The sequence below is a fragment of the Lethenteron reissneri genome, chromosome 43 (genome assembly GCF_015708825.2).
Source record: "Lethenteron reissneri isolate LAM-NWPU_2019-01 chromosome 43, ASM1570882v1, whole genome shotgun sequence".
In the NCBI taxonomy this organism is placed as follows: Eukaryota; Metazoa; Chordata; class Hyperoartia; order Petromyzontiformes; family Petromyzontidae; genus Lethenteron; species Lethenteron reissneri.
This window is the reverse complement of record NC_083821.1, coordinates 6,383,183-6,401,235: the sequence shown is the minus strand read 5'-3', so window position 1 is coordinate 6,401,235 and position 18,053 is coordinate 6,383,183. Positions and strand designations below refer to the sequence as shown.

Sequence of the window (18,053 nt, the reverse complement as noted above, 5' to 3'; positions counted from 1 at the left end):
GTGTGGAAAATGTCAGCTCGATTGGATCACGGGAAGTGGGTTAAAAAACGACCGAAAGATTTGCACGGTCGTAAGCAAGCAAGCACGCAAGCACGCAAGCAAGCGAACTTAATATAAAGGATTTTAAAAAGCAGGAGCGTGGGAGATGATAGTGGTTTGGGCAGGGCTTTGTCCAGCAGTGAGGTTGATCATGGTTGGTGAGGATTGGAAAATAAGAATTAATAGTATGGGACCTTTTTCGCAGTATCCAAAAAGATGAAATGAATATATTATCAGAGTGTGTTTGTTTGCATGTGTTGCCACAAGTATGTGTGGTTAATGCGGACTTGATACATTGCAAAAGGTTATCTATTTCGTGTTTGAGCATCTTAACACCTGTTTTGTTGCCAGAAAAAAGGGGGAAACCCTATTATCATAATTGTATTTTTTCACGTGCTATACAGCCAGATAATACAACAAATCGCTCACCTTAAACACCCAGTCGTTCATAAAAGTCGAAGGCAGTATAGTACTATAGCAGTAGAGCAAGTGCAGAATCACTGAACCGGAATTGATAGCTTGAAAGCATTTAGCGCGGGGACCCTTTAAAGTACGGGGCCCGTAGCTACATATGTAGCTACTTTTGGTACTAAGAAAAATCCGGTACTGCGTGCCCCGGGGCATTAACACGTCTGGCTTGTACCTCTGGGCTGGCACCTTAAGCAAGTACTCTGTACATTTATGAAGACGCAACTATTATAAGCTCGGGTATCGTGAGTGTGGAGTATGCTGGTCAGAGGCCATGTTTCTTCACTCGAGTAAACAATGCCGAGATGACATGGTGATGTGACTTGGTGTGCTGTAGCCTCTCCCTTCTCAAGTGGCCACCGTCCAGGCAAAGCAAGTGTCGTCATGCATTCACGTGAGCTTCTTGACAGCCAGATGACACCACGGGTTTACCCCTCGTGGCTGATCTGCTCCAGAGTGCTATCCGTGTGTCTGGATTAAGGCTCTTCGTGTGTTCTGTCAACGACGCATCCTCTGGATCAAGTGGTCCGTAGATACAAAATATTCTGGTTATTAGTCGCGTGCAGGATATATCCCTGCTTTAGTTTTGTACAACCTCCTGCAAAGCTCTCCCTTCCCACGTAACATGCTTGCTACCATTGAATGAAAAACAAAAAGAACCGCTTAGCTCCATAGGCTTCGAGCTGAAATCAACTCAGTGGTTGAGATGTGTTTCGTCCATATGCTGTGCACGTACAAAAGTTATCGGACGGCCCACGAACTTATAATAATCTACAACAAGCTGACTGGATTCTTAACGACGCTGTAGAGCCCTGTAACCTCATGCCACTCCCCCCACCACCTCCCACCACCACCTCCAAAAGGAAAATCAACCTCCGCCCTTCATTCTTGCCAGCTCCCACCCTCCATCCTAGCCTCCTCCCCCCGCACCTTAAAAATGTGTTTCACTTCTGGTCGCAGACGAACAAGCTTTCCATCTGCGCTCAGCGGGATAGAGAGAGAGAGACAGGGGGGTAGCAAGCTGCAGGCGGAGATAAAGCAAGCGACATAAGCGAGGCGAGAGGATAGGGGGAAAACGAGACGGGTCCCAAATTTGTCGCTGTGAGGAATGGAAGAAATGAGATATCGCTTCAAGAGAGGAGCAAGGGAGTGAGTGAGAGAGAGAGTGGGAGAGAGAGCAAGAGAGAGAGAGAGAAAAAACCACGTCGTGCAAAGAGTGGCATCACAATGTATGGAAGGAAAACACGTGGAAGGAGAGTATACGAATGAATGGAGAAGACGCGAGGGGCTTAAACATTTCGTAAAGAACAGAGTGAGAACAAGAGAGCGATTAATGGGAACGAAGTTCATGGATGGATAACGTTTGTGAAGCCGCAGTGCGATCAATCGCAATCTCTTCGTCAACTCGGACGGGCGGATCAAGATTGACAACGTGACTTTGATCGTTTTCTACGTTTACATTACGAGCGTTCTTCTTATTTTTTTTCTCTTCTTCCGATTATCATTCCGTAATCAAGGTCTTCGATCTACCGCCTACTTGAGTAAACTGAAGCATAACTTGGAGGAACTCTTCCACCCCACCCCTGCCCCCCAAATGGGCCTTCATTGGACGAATCCCAGGTTCTGACACCACGTCCGACATTGGTAGGCACATGAGCATGCCTCTTGAGAACTTACTCTATTCTTGTTATTGCAGTGCTATTTGCGAGCGGATATGCCCTGCTTGTCCGTCGGGCGGGGCTTTTGGAAATTGCAATTCAGTAACAAGCCCGATCTCTCTCTCTCTCTCTCTGACGGTCAAGTCAACATGGTTCCAATGTTGCATGTGGATATTGTTAACTTGTAGGGAGTCAAATTAAACTCCAGATCCTCAGCTGAACGGATATTATAATATTTGTTTGCCAAATGACAATTTGTGTTCGGTGAATGCGGTTAAATATGCGCGTGTTACGATTGCTGTAATGTTGAAATGTTTGCAATGTTACCGCATGGGCATGTGCCTCGATGCTTTGCGTTATCGTCGTATGTTGAAAACTAAACATTGATCAGCCGATATTGAATGACACAGTATTATCGATATTGAAGTTAACCTGAACGTGCAAGTAGGATTTATATACAAAATTCTCACGTCACTTACACCATGAGGATGATGATTTTAAAGGCTACTTTATCACGATGCAGTATTTTCCGCTAACCAGTGAGAAGGCATCATCACAGTTTTACTTTAAAGGTCGTTCTACCGTAAGCACAACTATACATTAACGTGTACAAACTATACGTCAAGAGCCTTCGCACTGAGCATTGCGTTTGGCGTAGTTGTAGTCGTGGTGTAATGGGAACGTTTAAAAGCTTGCAGCGTCTACCTTGTCGCGTGCATCGTAGAATCGCCATGGACAAGCGTGGAAAGTAAATTGCACTCAAGTGCAAATTCTGCTTTGGTAGAGAAATGTTGCAGTGCGCTGTTACATCGCACGGGCGGGTATTTTAAGGTCAAACGGCACGAAGAACAAAACGCGTTTGCTTATCTTTGCAGACCGTAAAAAAAAACATGTCAATCATTGCCGGATTGCCCCAGTAGCACAAGTAGCTACATCTGTAGTAGCTACATGTGTAGTAGCTACATCTGTAGTAGCTACGGGCCCCGTACTTTCAAGGGCCCCGCGCTAAATGCTTTCAAGCTATCCATTCCGACTTGATTTGGAGCTTTCGTGACTGCAAGCTATCCATTCCGGTTCAGTGACTCTGGTACTTGCTCTATTACTATAGTACTATACTGCCTTCGACTTGTATGAACGACTGGGTGTTTATGGTTAGCGATTGGTCGTATTATATGGCTGTATAGCAAGTGAAAAAATACAATTGCTTTACTATGCAAGTTACAAATTTGTGTTTTAATATGTATATGTTTATTTTAATTTAGGACCCCTTTATAACATGTGCTACAGGCCCCACACTAGCTTAATCCGGCACTGATGTCAATGCAATCGGGGTCGTAACCGTGCCTAGTTACGATTACGAATCAATAGTAATGTAGATTACGAATCAATAGTATGAATCAATAGTATGATTCGTAATCGTTGTCTGTGTCGGGTGAATGAGGGTGTACAACGTACAATTTAGCTACGTGATCTGACCCAAAATATATTGTGAATATCTTCACATTGTATCGTTATCTCTTTATAATCTTGTAACTCAATTTATCTGCGTATGCACTGCTTATTTCCCCGAAAGAATATCATCTGTTTAGTTTTTATCTCCGTGAGCTCTGAAAAGGGATTTGTGTTATAAAGGTTGTAGAGTACGTACCAATCTTACTTATATGTGTATATATCAACATGTGTTCTCTAGCGTCCAACGCCTAACGTGCAACAACTGCCCATTCAATGTAGCCATGTGCTTATTTATTTTTTAAACGACAAAGCGATTAATGTACCCGCATTAATCACGCAAATATGTTGTGCATTTTGCACACACAGCACGCCGAATTAATATATCAAATGTACAAACAACATAGCAATTGGAAGATGTTATCTTCAAACACACGTGTGTGACCGTGTTACCATCAGCCAAAATATGGTAACGTCACACATGCGTGGATATATGTATGTGTGTCTACGAACCCAACACGCTTGCATTTCACTACTGAGCACATTGCGATATGCACCTACGATTAGCACGGTTGACGACGTACGGTGCGAAAGAAGTTCAACGTTCAATATAATGTTACTGCATCGCAGTTCCAGAAGTGTAATATACATGCGGAAAGCGTGTATTTGATGACAATGTTTGCACGTTGGATAGGTATTTGATTAACGAATACCAATCTTTTGGCGACATTCACATACAGTTTATACCCCGTATTCTTGTCCGGGGGAATTGAGTTTTGCAGGTCCATAGGGTGTACAGCCGTTTCAATAGGGGCAAAAAAATGTGTCCTATTTGTTTGTGTTTCTCTCGCTTGTGATGGAACTGTGTAGGATGAACGTTGCGATGTATAAGGGGCAGGGGGTGACCAATACGGTCTGGATTGGTCTGTAATAATGTAGGGGTATACTGATAAGGGGTTGACATGTATGCACTCAAGATTCTATATTTCCCAATGGAAACTATTGATCGCGAATAATACACTGATCATCCATGTACCCCCCCCCCCCCCCCCCCAATTTAAATAACACTTCTTTCGTAAATGAGTTAACATAGAATCGTCCAAACTTATGCATCACCAGCACACGCCTACACAACTCAACACACACATTGGCAATATTCAAAATATGGTATTGTCGTAAATTCTCACCGGGGCAAAGATTGCTTGAGACTGTTCAGACATTACTATACTACCACAGTGCGCTGTGCATGTTAATTGTTTAGAGCAGGTGAGGGTGTGTGTGGTAAACACGTTTAACGCGCACACAAAGACTAAGATGCCCCCCCTCCACTCTCCGTGTAGCCTTAACAGACTGTCGGGGCAAGTGATGTTAGCGAGCACCTATTAAGGTCCTGGCACGACACACGAGGACGAGTGCACACAGACATGCACGTACACGAACACATTTGTGTTTTTATAATAATTTTCGAATTATAAAACTGTGCGTAATAGAGGCAGACCAACTGATGCTCCTGCTGTTGTGGAGTGACTCATGCAGCCAGCTATGGCTACAGGGTTTGGTGGTACATGTTGTTTATGTCGTTTATTGTGAAATTTCGGACACAGTTCCTATGATCACTGTTACATTGCCGATGGCTTTATTTGGGTGATTTCAGAAAGTTTTTTGGTTTGGCCATGTTTGTGTGTTGTAGTACGGAGTTAGAATGATGGCTTTAATCTAAGTTGTCTTGTGGTTGTTGTTGTTGTTGTTTGACTTGCATCCCACTGGGATTTTTGCACAGCGTTGCTGCTTTTTTTCTGGAAGACTTTGCAGTTTTTTCCTGGATTTTTATGTTTGCGCATAGTCACTTTAAGATGTTTTCTTGTTCATGTTTGTGTTTGTTGCGGTTGCACCCGATTCAAGAGCCGAATGGCTCACAGGGCTATACCTAATAAATGAAACTGAAACCGAAACTGAATTTCTGGTTTTGGCCTAAAGCGAAACCAGACCTAAAGTTACACATTTTATTTCGGCCGAAACAGAAACCATGCCGGAAGAGGCCATTTGCCAACTTTCGGCACCGAAACCGAATTTCGGTCGGCCTCTAGTGCGCAATATGAATACGGACCCGAAGTTGACGCTTGCTTTTTATAAGCAGAAAAAAGGCATCACCAGCAAGGAAGGGACATTTTATAATGAACATCTTGACAGTACAGGAAGAAAGAATACCCACCTAACACACGGACAGGCATGATAGAGGTTTAGATCGAGCTTGAAGTAATTTGTAAGCATCTTCTGCAAAGGCTGGAAAGCTAAGCTGAAATGTGGCAACAATTATCCATAGTCTACGTTTATAACTAATGTGCCTATGTATGTTTAACTTTGTTCGCACCGTACGTAGCCAGTCACGCTAATCGGAGGTGCGGGGGGAAGCACAACAAACTAAACGCAAAAAGCAGTTCTACATAATTTGGTATCTGTGTGAGTCTATGGGTATCTGTGTGAGTGTATGGGTATCTGTGTGAGTCGTCTATGGATCTCTGTGAGTCTATGGCTCTCTGTGTGAGTCCATGGGTCTCTGTATGAGTCTATGGATCTCTGTGTGAGTCCATGGGTCTCTGTGTGAGTCTATGGGTCTCTGTGTGAGTCCATGGGTCTCTGTGTGAGTCTATGGGTCTCTGTGTTCAGTTCATTTCATTTACACATGAACAAGAAAACATCTTAAAGTGTGAGTCTATGGATCTCTTTGTGAGTCTGTTGGTCTCTGTGTGCGTCTGTGGGTCTCTATGTGAGTCTATGGGTCTCTGTGTGAGTCGTCTATGGATCTCTGTGAGTCTATGGGTCTCTGTGTAAGTCTATGGGTCTTTGCGTGAGTCGTCTATGGGACTCTATGCGAGTTAGCGTATTGTCTGCATGTCGAATTTCTTTCGCGCCGTACCTAGCCAACCGCACTAATCGGAGGTGCGGCGGGAGGGAAGGACGACAGACGAAAAAACGAAAAGCAATCCTAAAGAAAAATTAGGTTTTCAAACAAATCTCTTTGGAACTAAGAGCAACACAAATAAACCACCACCACCACCAAAGCCCTCTCCGAAATGAGTGACACGGTCACCCGAGATGGAACTTCCAAACGTCGAAGACGAACGTCAGTGGCACATCGTGACACCTGAACCGCCGCGCTGTGGGTGAAGTATGATTATCAAACACACCCCCCCCACCACCAAAGACAAAGATCCCCCGTATAGCCTTAACAGACCGTTGGGGCAAGTGCTGTTCGCGAGCACCTTTTGAAGTCCGGCCAGCACCACGCCCGGCCGCCTTTGTCTCCCGAGTGGCGATGTTTAAACACCACGCTCCAGGTACTCATTTGAGGCTGAGTCGACCTAGGGGAAGCCCAGGACCGCTTCAGATAATCGTCACTGGCGTGAGTGGCCGTGAGCAGGGATCGAACTCGGGTCGCCGGGTTCATCCAACAGTGGATCGACAAAGGGCTTGTACATCATTACAGCAACGGAGCGTGACGCAGTGTAAATGTACATCCAGTACCATATACCAATTGGTTACATCCCTTCATATAAATCCACTGCTAGATGAAACCCTCGAATTCACGCCATGTAGGTCATTGGTGTTGCTTTACCATTCTTCACCACGTGAAGTGTGATCAAGGCAAGACTGGTTCGGATCGCTTGCCACTGATGTTAGCCGGGAATCATTCGAACTCGGCTTTGCGGGTTCGTACTTCACAGCGCAGTGTGCTAACCACTGCGCCACCGCTCCACACGCAGCTCTAATGAAACACGCGTCGTGTATGCGTGCACCGATAGAAGCAAATGACATCATTAACACGTGCAGCGGACACTTATACAGCACATACAGCTCTTGTACTAATCCACTGCTGGATGAGATGGCCACCTGGTGCCGTAAGGGTCGTGGGGGTCAATTGACCATACTTCACCACGCTACGTCAGTGTCGGTTTGGGGAGCTTAGGCGTAGGGCATAGAGGGGCCGTGCATTATTGAACTGCAATAGCATCCACCGCCTCTACAGGCGAAGACAAAGATCGATTGTATTGCCTCAACAGCCTGTTGGGGCAAGTTCTGCTCGCTAACACCTATTAAGGGGGGGGGGGCACCACGCCGGGGCCGCCTTTGTGTGCCTCGTGGCGATGTGTACACACATACTCTTAGTTCTTTCGGTAAAGTCACGTAGGTAAAAAATGAAATTAAAATAAAAAAAATGAAATTAAAATGAATTTCATTTTTTACCTACGTGACTTTACCGAAAGAACTAAGAGTATGAAAACCTTGCAGTCACGAAAGCTTCAAATCTAGAATGTGTACACACGTTTGCACATCGCACTTGGGACTCACATGCGCACTCGTTTGAGGCTGGGCGGCAGGATAGGTTCAGCTAATCGCCGACTGGTGTTGGTCGTGAGCGGGAGTCGAACTCGGGTCGCCGGGTTCGGAGAGCAGCGTAGTGCTAACCGCTGCGCCACCGCTCCCCGCAACACACCAACCCACACAATCAATACAACCCATGCCACCACAGCCAAATGGAAGATTTTGGGATTTGAGCTTCTCCAACACGCCACGTACATTTCGATTTAAAGCTTTCGTGACTGCAGGGATTCATCTTCTTGGTTCTTTCGGTAAAGTCACGTAGAAGGGAAATAATAAAATAATACAAATAAATACAACATAATAAAATAATTCTCTATTTTATTATGTTTTAAATAATTCTCTATTTTATTATGTTTTATTTTTATTATTTTATTATTTTCCTTCTACGTGACTTTACCGAAAGAATCAAGAAGACGCCACGTACAGTCCACACTCGGCTCCCAGCGATTTCTAAACCAAACTACGAAACATGTTTACATTTTTTACACGCTTTTATTTAACTCTGTTGTTGTTGTCGTATACTCAAATCTTGTAACTCAATTTTAACCCACTTCCCAATGTGGTATCAACTGCAAACTTGATATACTTATGTCATATACTGATGACAATACTATTTTCTATCATAAAAAATATATATATTTTTAAACCATCTTTTTTACATGTTATGTTTCGGCTTGGGTCTAATTGTCCACGCTCAACTCACGTTGGCTGTAAATCACCACGGCCCCCTTACGTTATGGCAAGCCTCGGGGCCACTTCCTGGAGTCGTGGAGTTCTTCCATTACTAGTACGATACATTTCATTAAGGCGTGTTTTTAAGATTTGTTTTTGAATATTACTTATTATACCAACTAAGGCTCACCGAGCGTCATAGTTCTTGTTCAAAAGCGACATGGCCGCAGATGATAACCCAACGAAGTGGCTTATCATGTTGAATTTTATAGTAGCCAAATACTCGAAACGCAACGACGTTTTTTTTTAATACGGAGAGATAAACCCGGAGGTCCCTGAGAGATATTCACTCGACCACGGGGAGAGAGAGAAAGAGAGATGCAAACTCGAAATATACAGCAGCAGGCGCCAGGGTCGGTGTCGAGCCTGACGACCTCCTGTATACCAGGCGAGGTCGTTAACATCTTCCCACCTCTAAAGAAGGAACACATGGGTGGGCAACGACTCCAATAAGATAACCAGGTGAAGACTCGCATACCTCTCAACCCGTACGGTTTACCCCGTATTCTTGTTACAGCGAAATTGCATTTTCAAGTCCATACGACGTACAGCCGTTTCAACACGGGCGAAAATTATCGTATTTTTATCTCTTTGTTTGTGTTTCTCCCTTGTGATGGGACTTTGTAGGATGAACGTTGAGATGTATAATGAGCACGGGGTGACCAATAATGTCTGAATTAGTCTGTTAATAAGATAGGGGCACTGATAAGGGGTTGGCAGGTATGGCAAGCAGAGAGACATTTATTCCTTCAATGTTGCACACGGACACTCCGGCCCTTGTGCACGGCTGCGAGAAATGCCGGGCTGACGATATTTAGACTGTGTTGAGAAATAGGCGAGAGCTGCCGTGATCCTGTAGTGAATACTCTCTTGTCTGTATGCGAAAATTCCAGCAAGGACTTGCACTAACAACAACAACAACCGCCATTCGCCACTAAGTGGCGGTGACGTCACCACGATGCTTGTGCCAGGCCAAGTGCACCTTGAGGCCACGTGAAGTGTCGAACGCCCGCTGGCAGGAGGTCACGGGGCAGACCCAGGTGCCACGGGTTGACTGACCGAGATGACCGAGATGACTGGCTGATGCACCACCTGTGCCCCCTACTGTACCAACTTGCTGTGCTTTAGCCACCCGGCGCTCCGCTCGTTGTTGTGAGCGTCGCTCCTCCACCCTCCGTTGTTGTTGGAGGGCGACTGCCTCCAACTGCCCAGTAGCGTCCTTCACGAGCCTCCTCCACTGAGGCCGATCTTGACACCGCTGGTACCAGTCATCGGCAAGTCCACTCAGCTCCACGTCCTCCTGTACCACGTCACTCCATCTCTTCTCTAGCCCGTGCCGCGCCCGTTTAGCCCCCTCGATCCGGCCGAACAAAAGCTGTTTAGGCATGCGGTGGCTGGGCATGCGGGCTACATGACCCAGCCAACGCAGCCTTGCCTGCCGGAGGAGCTCACCGATGGGACTTTGCCCAGATCTTGCACTAAACCCCCGTATACATACACACAACACATATAAACACCCCTTAACCACACTGACAATATGAATGACGATAAATGACGTTTATTTTCATCAGCAGCTGTTGTGGGTCTCCCACAGGCAATACAAAATGTGCGTTACAAGCAGCCCAAGTGAACACACAACTTTGGTACATTTCCATATTTCACTGCTACGTGTCAACAAAGCGTCTCGTCACCTGCGCGTGCAGCAGTGATGGGGTAGAACACACGAGACCTTAGTTTGTACTTCTGGCAGCAATAATCATAACCTTGGCCTTAACCACAACACAACGGGAGAACAACACATCAACGCAGTACTCAGAACCATGACAACGGCATGCCACTAACTCTCTTGCACCTTCCGTGTTTTAGATGAGTAGCCTCATTTTGACAGGCAAAATGGATGATTGTCCTAAACATTTTGCAATTATTCAACAACAAAACTATATAACTGGCATATTTTCACCTATCCTCGACGCAGTTTTTTTGTTTCATGTAAAAATGAAATGCATTGCAGATGCTCAAGTGTCAAACTGAGTCAAGTTCAGTTCGCGTAAGACATTACCATTACCCGATTGTCGGGATTAGCAGTAGACGCAGCAGAAGGTAAGACAGGACGCACTTGCAAATGTCTGGGTCGTTTTAGAAAGAAGAAAACAACAAGAACAACATTGATACGGGTACCGTAAATACGAGGCGGCTGGGTAGATGTACGATGTCACGCAAGGCCGTAGCCATGGAATCAACATTGGGGGGGGATCACATCTTCGAGGGGGTCTGCCCCCCCCCCCCGCCCCCCAGAAAAAAAAATCTAAATTTGAAAACTAATTTCCTGCCTAAAATATAAAAAAAATTCACTAACACATGGGATGGACTTTTTATTTATTTTTGACAATAGTGTCTAATAGTGTCTAAAACATTTCTGTTTTTTTCTTTTTTCAATGTTCTTGTTTCATTGTATGTAATGGCAGAGATTCCATAATCACAAACATATAAACAGAAATCTATTTTATAGCAATATATTGGGGGGACATTTTGAGCATATTTGAATATTATAATTACGGCCTTGGTGTCACGTACATACGAATTGAAGTGCTCCACATTGCCTCGTCTCGCAGACGGTGAACAATTCCACAAGTCTCGAAGTCATTAGGGTTTCACGTGAAAGCACATCAGTCTCAGCACAACTCCGTGCTTTTGGCTCGACGAATACACGTAATGTGTGCTTGTTATGTTATTACTGGTTTGTGAACAGTGCCGCTGACGCGTTTTTCTCCCCCAGATACTCGCTAAATCTATTCGGTGGACTGCGTAACACATACACCCAGTGACACACACACAGTGTCACCACACCCAGTGACACACACACAGTGACAGTGACACACAGTGACACCACACCCAGTGACACACACACAGTGTCACACACACAGTGACACACACACAGTGACACACACACAGTGACCGTGACACACAGTGACACACACACAGTGACACACACACAGTGTCACACACACAGTGTCACACACACAGTGTCACACACACAGTGACACACACACAGTGACACCACACCCAGTGACACACACACAGTGACACACACACAGTGTCACTACACACACAGTGTCACTACACACAGTGTCACTACACACAGTGTCACACACTCAGTGACAAAGATAAAGATCCCCCATATAGCCTTAACAGACCGTAGGGGCAAGTGCTGTTAGCGAGCACCTATGAAGGCTGCAACGGTACACGAGGGGGTGGATGGCCAGCACCACGCCCGACCGCCTTTGTCTCCCTAGTGGTGATGCTTACACACCGCACCAGGTACTCATTTGAGGCTGAGTCGACCTAGGGGCGGCCCAGGACCGGTTCAGATAATCGTCACTGGTGTTGGCCGTGAGCAGGAATCGAACTCGGGTCGCCGGGTTCATAGCGCAGCGCGCTAACCGCTACACTACCGCTCCCCACACAGTGACACACACACACAGTGTCACACACACAGTGACACTACACCCAGTGGCATGTAGATTGAGTGGCACGTAGACTGCTTTGTGTCAAGAATTAAAATCACTGGAACTGTAACCATAGCAACCCCCCCGCCCCCCCATCGTAATGCAAGCGATGGAATTAACTCAAATTACCCGAACCTCACTGTGTCGTACCAACTCGAAACTATTCTGGACCATCGTACACTATGGAGGTTGTGTTTGGACGCACGTCTGAGTTGCCCCATGCGAAACGGATTCATTCCCGAGTTAGTCCAAAAGCACAGTTGTCAACCCATCTCGGTTTACCCCCCCCCCCCCCCACTCATCTTGTTGCAGGGAAATTGAGTTTTCAGGTCCATACGCCGTGCAGCCGTTTCAATGCGGGCACATTTTTGTGTATTTGTTTGGGTTTCTCTCCCTTGTGATGGGACTTTGTAGGAAGAACGTTGAGAATTTTAAGGGGCACGGGGTGACCAATACGGTCTGAGTTAGTCTGTAATAAGTTAGGGGCACTGATAAGGGGTTGACGTGTATGCCAAAGAGACGTAAATACAAACAACACTAAACGTGGACCCCCTGAATACGCCTCGCATGAACACATTTCAAGCAAAAAAAAATCTGTATCTTGACAAGTTTCGCAAAATACGGAAATCAAATAACTCTTTAAATGATAGCATTTTACAGTTCACCGCGAAACACCCACACGCACACGAGTCTAGCAAGGCGTGTTGTGTGTTGTGTGTGTGTTGGGGGTTGTTTAATGTGTTTTGCCGCACGGGTGCGAGTGAGGCGTGAGAGTTTGTGTTGGGTGCGTGCAGGCGCGCAGAGGAGGGGGGTGGGTGGTTAAGCGTCGCCTTTCGCACCTCCTGTGCTCGGAGAAGCGGTGGGTGGTAGTGGTGGGGGTAGAGATCAAGGGCCAGGGGGGATACGGAAGGTGTGTAAGGAGTACTGTAGAACTAGAACGGAGGGTTAAGCTTGTGCGGGGCCTGTAGCATATGTTATAAAGGGGCCCGAAATAAATAAATATAACACGTAAATATTCAAACGCATACATTTTTTACTTGCATAGTAAAGTAATTGTATTTTTTCATTTTGCTAAACAGCCAGATCATACGACAAATCGCTCATCTTAAACACCCGGTCGTTCATAAAAGTTGAAGGCAGTACAGTACTATAGTCATAAAGCAAGTGCACCATCACTGAACTGGAATTGATAGCTTGAAAGCATTTAGCGCGGGGCCCTTGAAAGTGCGGCGCCCGTAGCAGGATAATCCGGCACCGGGTTGCAGTGTGGGGTCGGTAGGCAGGGAACTCGCCCAGTTTGCTTCTTGCAGCAGGGCCAATCGATCTGTTGGCTGCACTTGGGTCTCACAGCCAATGTTTGGCGCTAAAGAATGATTGCCCACGCGTCGTGGCTGGAAGCACTGCTAAAAATTGGGGCCCCAGGTGATGTGCTGTTGATATCATCGTTGGTGGTATCGCTATTATCGTCGGCGCAGTGTTTGGTGCACTCGCTGAGAATCTGGCCTTCTTGCTGACCGCTTTCAGATGCGCTTCTGCGGCCGTCTGGAACGCTCTTCCCCGCAGGATATTAGGACGGCACTGGAGCTATGCGCTTTTAAAATCTAGATTTAAAGCTCATTTCTTTAGAACTGCTTTTTTGTGTGTTTAGTTTGTTGTCCTTTCCCCGCGCCTCCGATTAGCACGGTTGGCTACGTACGGCGCGAAAGAAGTTCAACGTACATACAATAGAATGATACTGTAATACATCTGAGTTTGATTCCCAGCTGTGGCTAACATCAGTGGCGAGCGATACCTGAGCTGGTCACCCCTTCCCTCCCCTACCTTCGAGAACCCACAACAACCGGCGTGGTGATGTAGGGTCAAGCAACCCCAATAACCAGCACGACATGGGGATGCCTCCGTCCAGCAGCGGATTGACGGAGGGGTTTCAAATATTTCCAGGATTTTTCTTCACGATAGAATGTTGCCACTCTGCTAATCGGATACGCGATATTCGGTGCTCGGTTGCGGTGTTGAAGCATTCTAATTCCTGGTGGCAGACACAAGATATATACACAGGCTTTGTCTAACAGCACCTCAGAATCTTTACCAGAATCAGAAACGGTATTCATCCTGGAGAAATCCAATGAGCTATGAAGCTCTTTTTCACAGATGTCCAGCAGGGGCGTGTAGCAAATGTAGTGAATGACAATGGAATGCATTTAGCCAGGGAATTATCCACTTAGTCCCAAGGCTCTTCAGCGTCTGCATCGTCTCATCTGAGTAGATGCTCTTATATTTTATCTCAAAAATGGCAGCATAAAGCATTGATGGCTGTACTGTTCTGATGAGTCCTAACAAGTTAACCTTGTGGCGGTACCACAGTAACCCCGGCTCTCGCATAATGTCCGTGATGCAGTCATTTTTAGTCTGTTGATGGTCGGCGATGGGGCAATCGACTCATCTCGACGAGCTGTACACGATGCACTTTTCAAAGTTGCATTTTTCCATAACGGATTTTTTTTCATGTTAATGTTTGGCGTTTCGACATCACGGAGTAGCACCACCGATTTCGGATTCATTGGTTGCCCCAGTCGCGGAGTTAAGTACACCCCTGGAAAAAAATAGTGTCCCAGAAATAAAACATTTAATTTCCTCGGCCATTCTGTATCATTTGGTACCCGGGGTACTGCCAAGAGGATCAAATATGAAACCGGTATGCAGCCAACCTGTTCCTTCTGCTGCCTAAATGTTTTTTTTTTAATGCCACAATATCAAGCAGGTTTTTCTTTTCAGCTTGTGGTTTTCACAATGCTCTGTGCAGAATGTGTGCGAGCATAATTCTGGACACGTGAAGCATGCTGGGGTTACTCTTGTGCTGTGCTGTTCAATATCACCTTCTTTGTAGAACACTGCACGGTGTTGCATCGCAAAATGGTCCGTTTTCAAACGCGTGCGTTCCTCGCTTTAAAATCGCGCACCAAAAAAAAAAGAACTCGCGTGCGAAACATTACACTTACGAGGAAATCCATTCCCTCGCTACAGTAATCATCAATATATATATGCGCGAAACAACGCGTGATGAGGGAACTTGCAGCGGGCGATTTCTGTACTCTGTGTTATCGGATTTCTTCATGTTCCCTCGAGACCGCGGTGGTGGTTCTTACAAGGCTCAATGGTGCCACTTGGGCAGAAAAAGTGGATTCATCTTGATTTGAAGCTTTCGTGACTGCAAGGATTCATATTCTTAGGTTTTTTTCGGTTAAGTCACGTAGGTAAAAAAATTAAATTAAAATTAATAAAAGTAAAATAAAAATAAAATAAAAATCACGACGTTTCGGAGGCAACACAAGCTTCCGTCTTCAGATGGAACCGTCACAGCACGATAGCTGTATCAGGCACGATAGCTGTATCAAGGTACAGCTATCGTGCTGTGACGGTTCCACCTGAAGACGGAAGCTTGTGTTGCCTCCGAAACGTCGTGATTTTTATTTCATTTTTATTTTACTTTTATTAATTTTTATTTTTTATCTACGTGACTTTAACGAAAAAACCTAAAAATATGGATTAATCTTCTTCTTGGTTCTTTCGGTAAAGTCTTTACCGAAAGAACCAAGAAGATGAATCCCTGCAGTCACGAAAGCTTTAAATCGAAATGGATTAATCTTGCCTCATATTTAAGAAAGGAAAATTCTTCAATCAAATTATTCCCTCCTGCTGCCGCTAACAACCGAGTGAGCTGGATGGACCGAATCCCCCAACCTCCCGCCTCGTTTATAATCTTTCTCACGTTCTGATGTCCACTCGACCTATACAATGTGCACTCGCAAATGGTCGTCAATGTCACCACTAGAACTGCTAGCCACATTCCCGCTTTGCGAGGCCCTGCCAGCCACGATGAAGTTCACGATCACCTCCAGTATTTTCCCCCAACCCCCCCCCCCAAACCCACCGCATCGCCTAAGCAGAGTTATAATATCAAAGGGCTTCTAATGTTTGCACTCAAACTGACAGGGCGCACCTGCCCTGGCACATTAGCAATGCTCACCTGCCGCGTGCCTCAGGCGAGCGTGGCCGCAGCTGTATTTGCATCTGTGTTTGCATTCATCCACAGAGACAGAAACACAGCGTGTGCACGACAGTGAGCGCTAGAAATACTCGGTCATCATCTCGCGGCTATTTCTGAGCACGTGGAGTTGATAATCGAGCTGTTTGTTGTATGTATACACGTGGGTCACTCGGCGTTGGACAATGTGCTTTTTTATTTTGAAAATAACAACAAAGTCAACTCGTTTTTTGTCGATGTCGCCGCCTTAAAAATTGAAATAGATAGCAGGCGACGTTTCAAGCAATGGCCCTTCTTCGTAGCACGTAAAAAAATGTTTTACTTTTTTGTTTAGAAGGACCATTACCCGAAACGTCACGTATATATTTTTTTCTTTTTTAGTCCTTATTTACAAACGTGTTGAGTGTTGTGTTAATTGTGCGTGTGCACTACTGCCGACGCAGCAGCAGCATCACCAAATAATTTGTTTAACATTTGTAGATTGTTCTGACAATTGCATGCATCTACTGCCATGCACGTGAAGTGTGTGTGTGTATATACTCAACATATGTTGTTTTTTAAAGGAAGATCTGTCAAAATACAAGGTGCAGGGTACAATGTTTTTAGATTTAAAGAATTGGGTATAACATTTAAAAAATTGTCAACATTTAATGTCTTTGCTTGGCCATAATAAAAATATGAGACACTTATAAAAATATAAAATATTATAATTAACTTATATTGTTTCAAGGCAAAACATATGTAATAGTAATATTGATAATTTACAGACCTTTGCCAACCTACTGTTGAGGGAAGGCCTCATCACACCATGTCAATCATGGGGGTTGTTGTTTGACCATACTTCACCACGCTGGTCAGTATGGTTTGTCAAAACTGACCCACGGGACCACTTCAGATATTACTCGCCACCGATGTCAACTGTGACCATGAATCGAACTCAACATACACCGGGTTCGTAGGAGCAGTGCGCTAACTTCTACTGATCCACCCCGTGACCCCCGCTCAACAAAAAGTGCCGTATACGTTGCTGAATGATCATTGTAAAATATTCGTTGAATATTAAACATTTACACACAAAGAGACGGAGACACACGGTGTCCACAAAAGAGCAATAATTTTAAGGCGTTTCTTAAAACTTAAATGTATTTTGGCTGCTAAATACATCGAGGCATCTCAAAAATATATCAACTTCATCTTCTTGGTTCTTTCGGTAAAGTCACGTAGAAGGGAAATAATAAAATAATAAAAATAAAACATTATAAAATAATTCTCACGACGTTTCGGCCACAACGCAAGCAGCCATCCTCAGGTGAAGAACAGGTCTGTCGGACGCTGTCTCCCCGACAGACCTGGCCTTCACCTGAGGACGGCTGCTTGCGTTGTGGCCGAAACGTCGTGAGAATTATTTTATTATGTTTTATTTTTATTATTTTATTACTTCCCTTCTACGTGACTTTACCGAAAGAACCAAGCAGATGAATCCCTGCAGCCACGAAAGTTTTAAATCGAAATATATCAACTTGCTCGCGACAAGAACAAAAACGTTGACTTCAACTCTCAATCCTGATACTTTCCGCACATATTGGCCTTCACAGACACGCACACACACACACACACACTTGACTTCGTCGAGCATTTCAAAGGGAAAAGAAGCAACAATGAAGCGTGTCCACAAACAAAACAGGTAAAGCGATCCACGCGGGGGGGTGGGGGAGGAGAGAGTTCATTGTCCGCGATCACTTCTCGGGGTCAGCTGGGGTCAACCGGCCCAGC

General features: G+C 45.3%; 1 protein-coding gene across 5 annotated transcripts in view; it reads left to right on the top strand.

Annotated features, from left to right (window-relative positions):
• The window catches only part of LOC133353392 (eyes absent homolog 1-like), a 120,492-nt gene that overhangs the window by 37,252 nt on the left and 65,187 nt on the right, over positions 1–18,053 (top strand). Inside the window, exon 1 of one of the 5 annotated variants that reach the window (XM_061569612.1) lies at positions 1,461–2,127. The exons of 3 other annotated variants lie outside the window; for them this stretch is intronic. The gene's annotated coding sequence lies outside the window, so the exon portion shown is untranslated. Of the gene's footprint in view, positions 1–1,460; positions 2,152–18,053 lie in introns of those variants that run through there. One more of the 5 variants, XM_061569611.1, reaches the window with a different exon arrangement.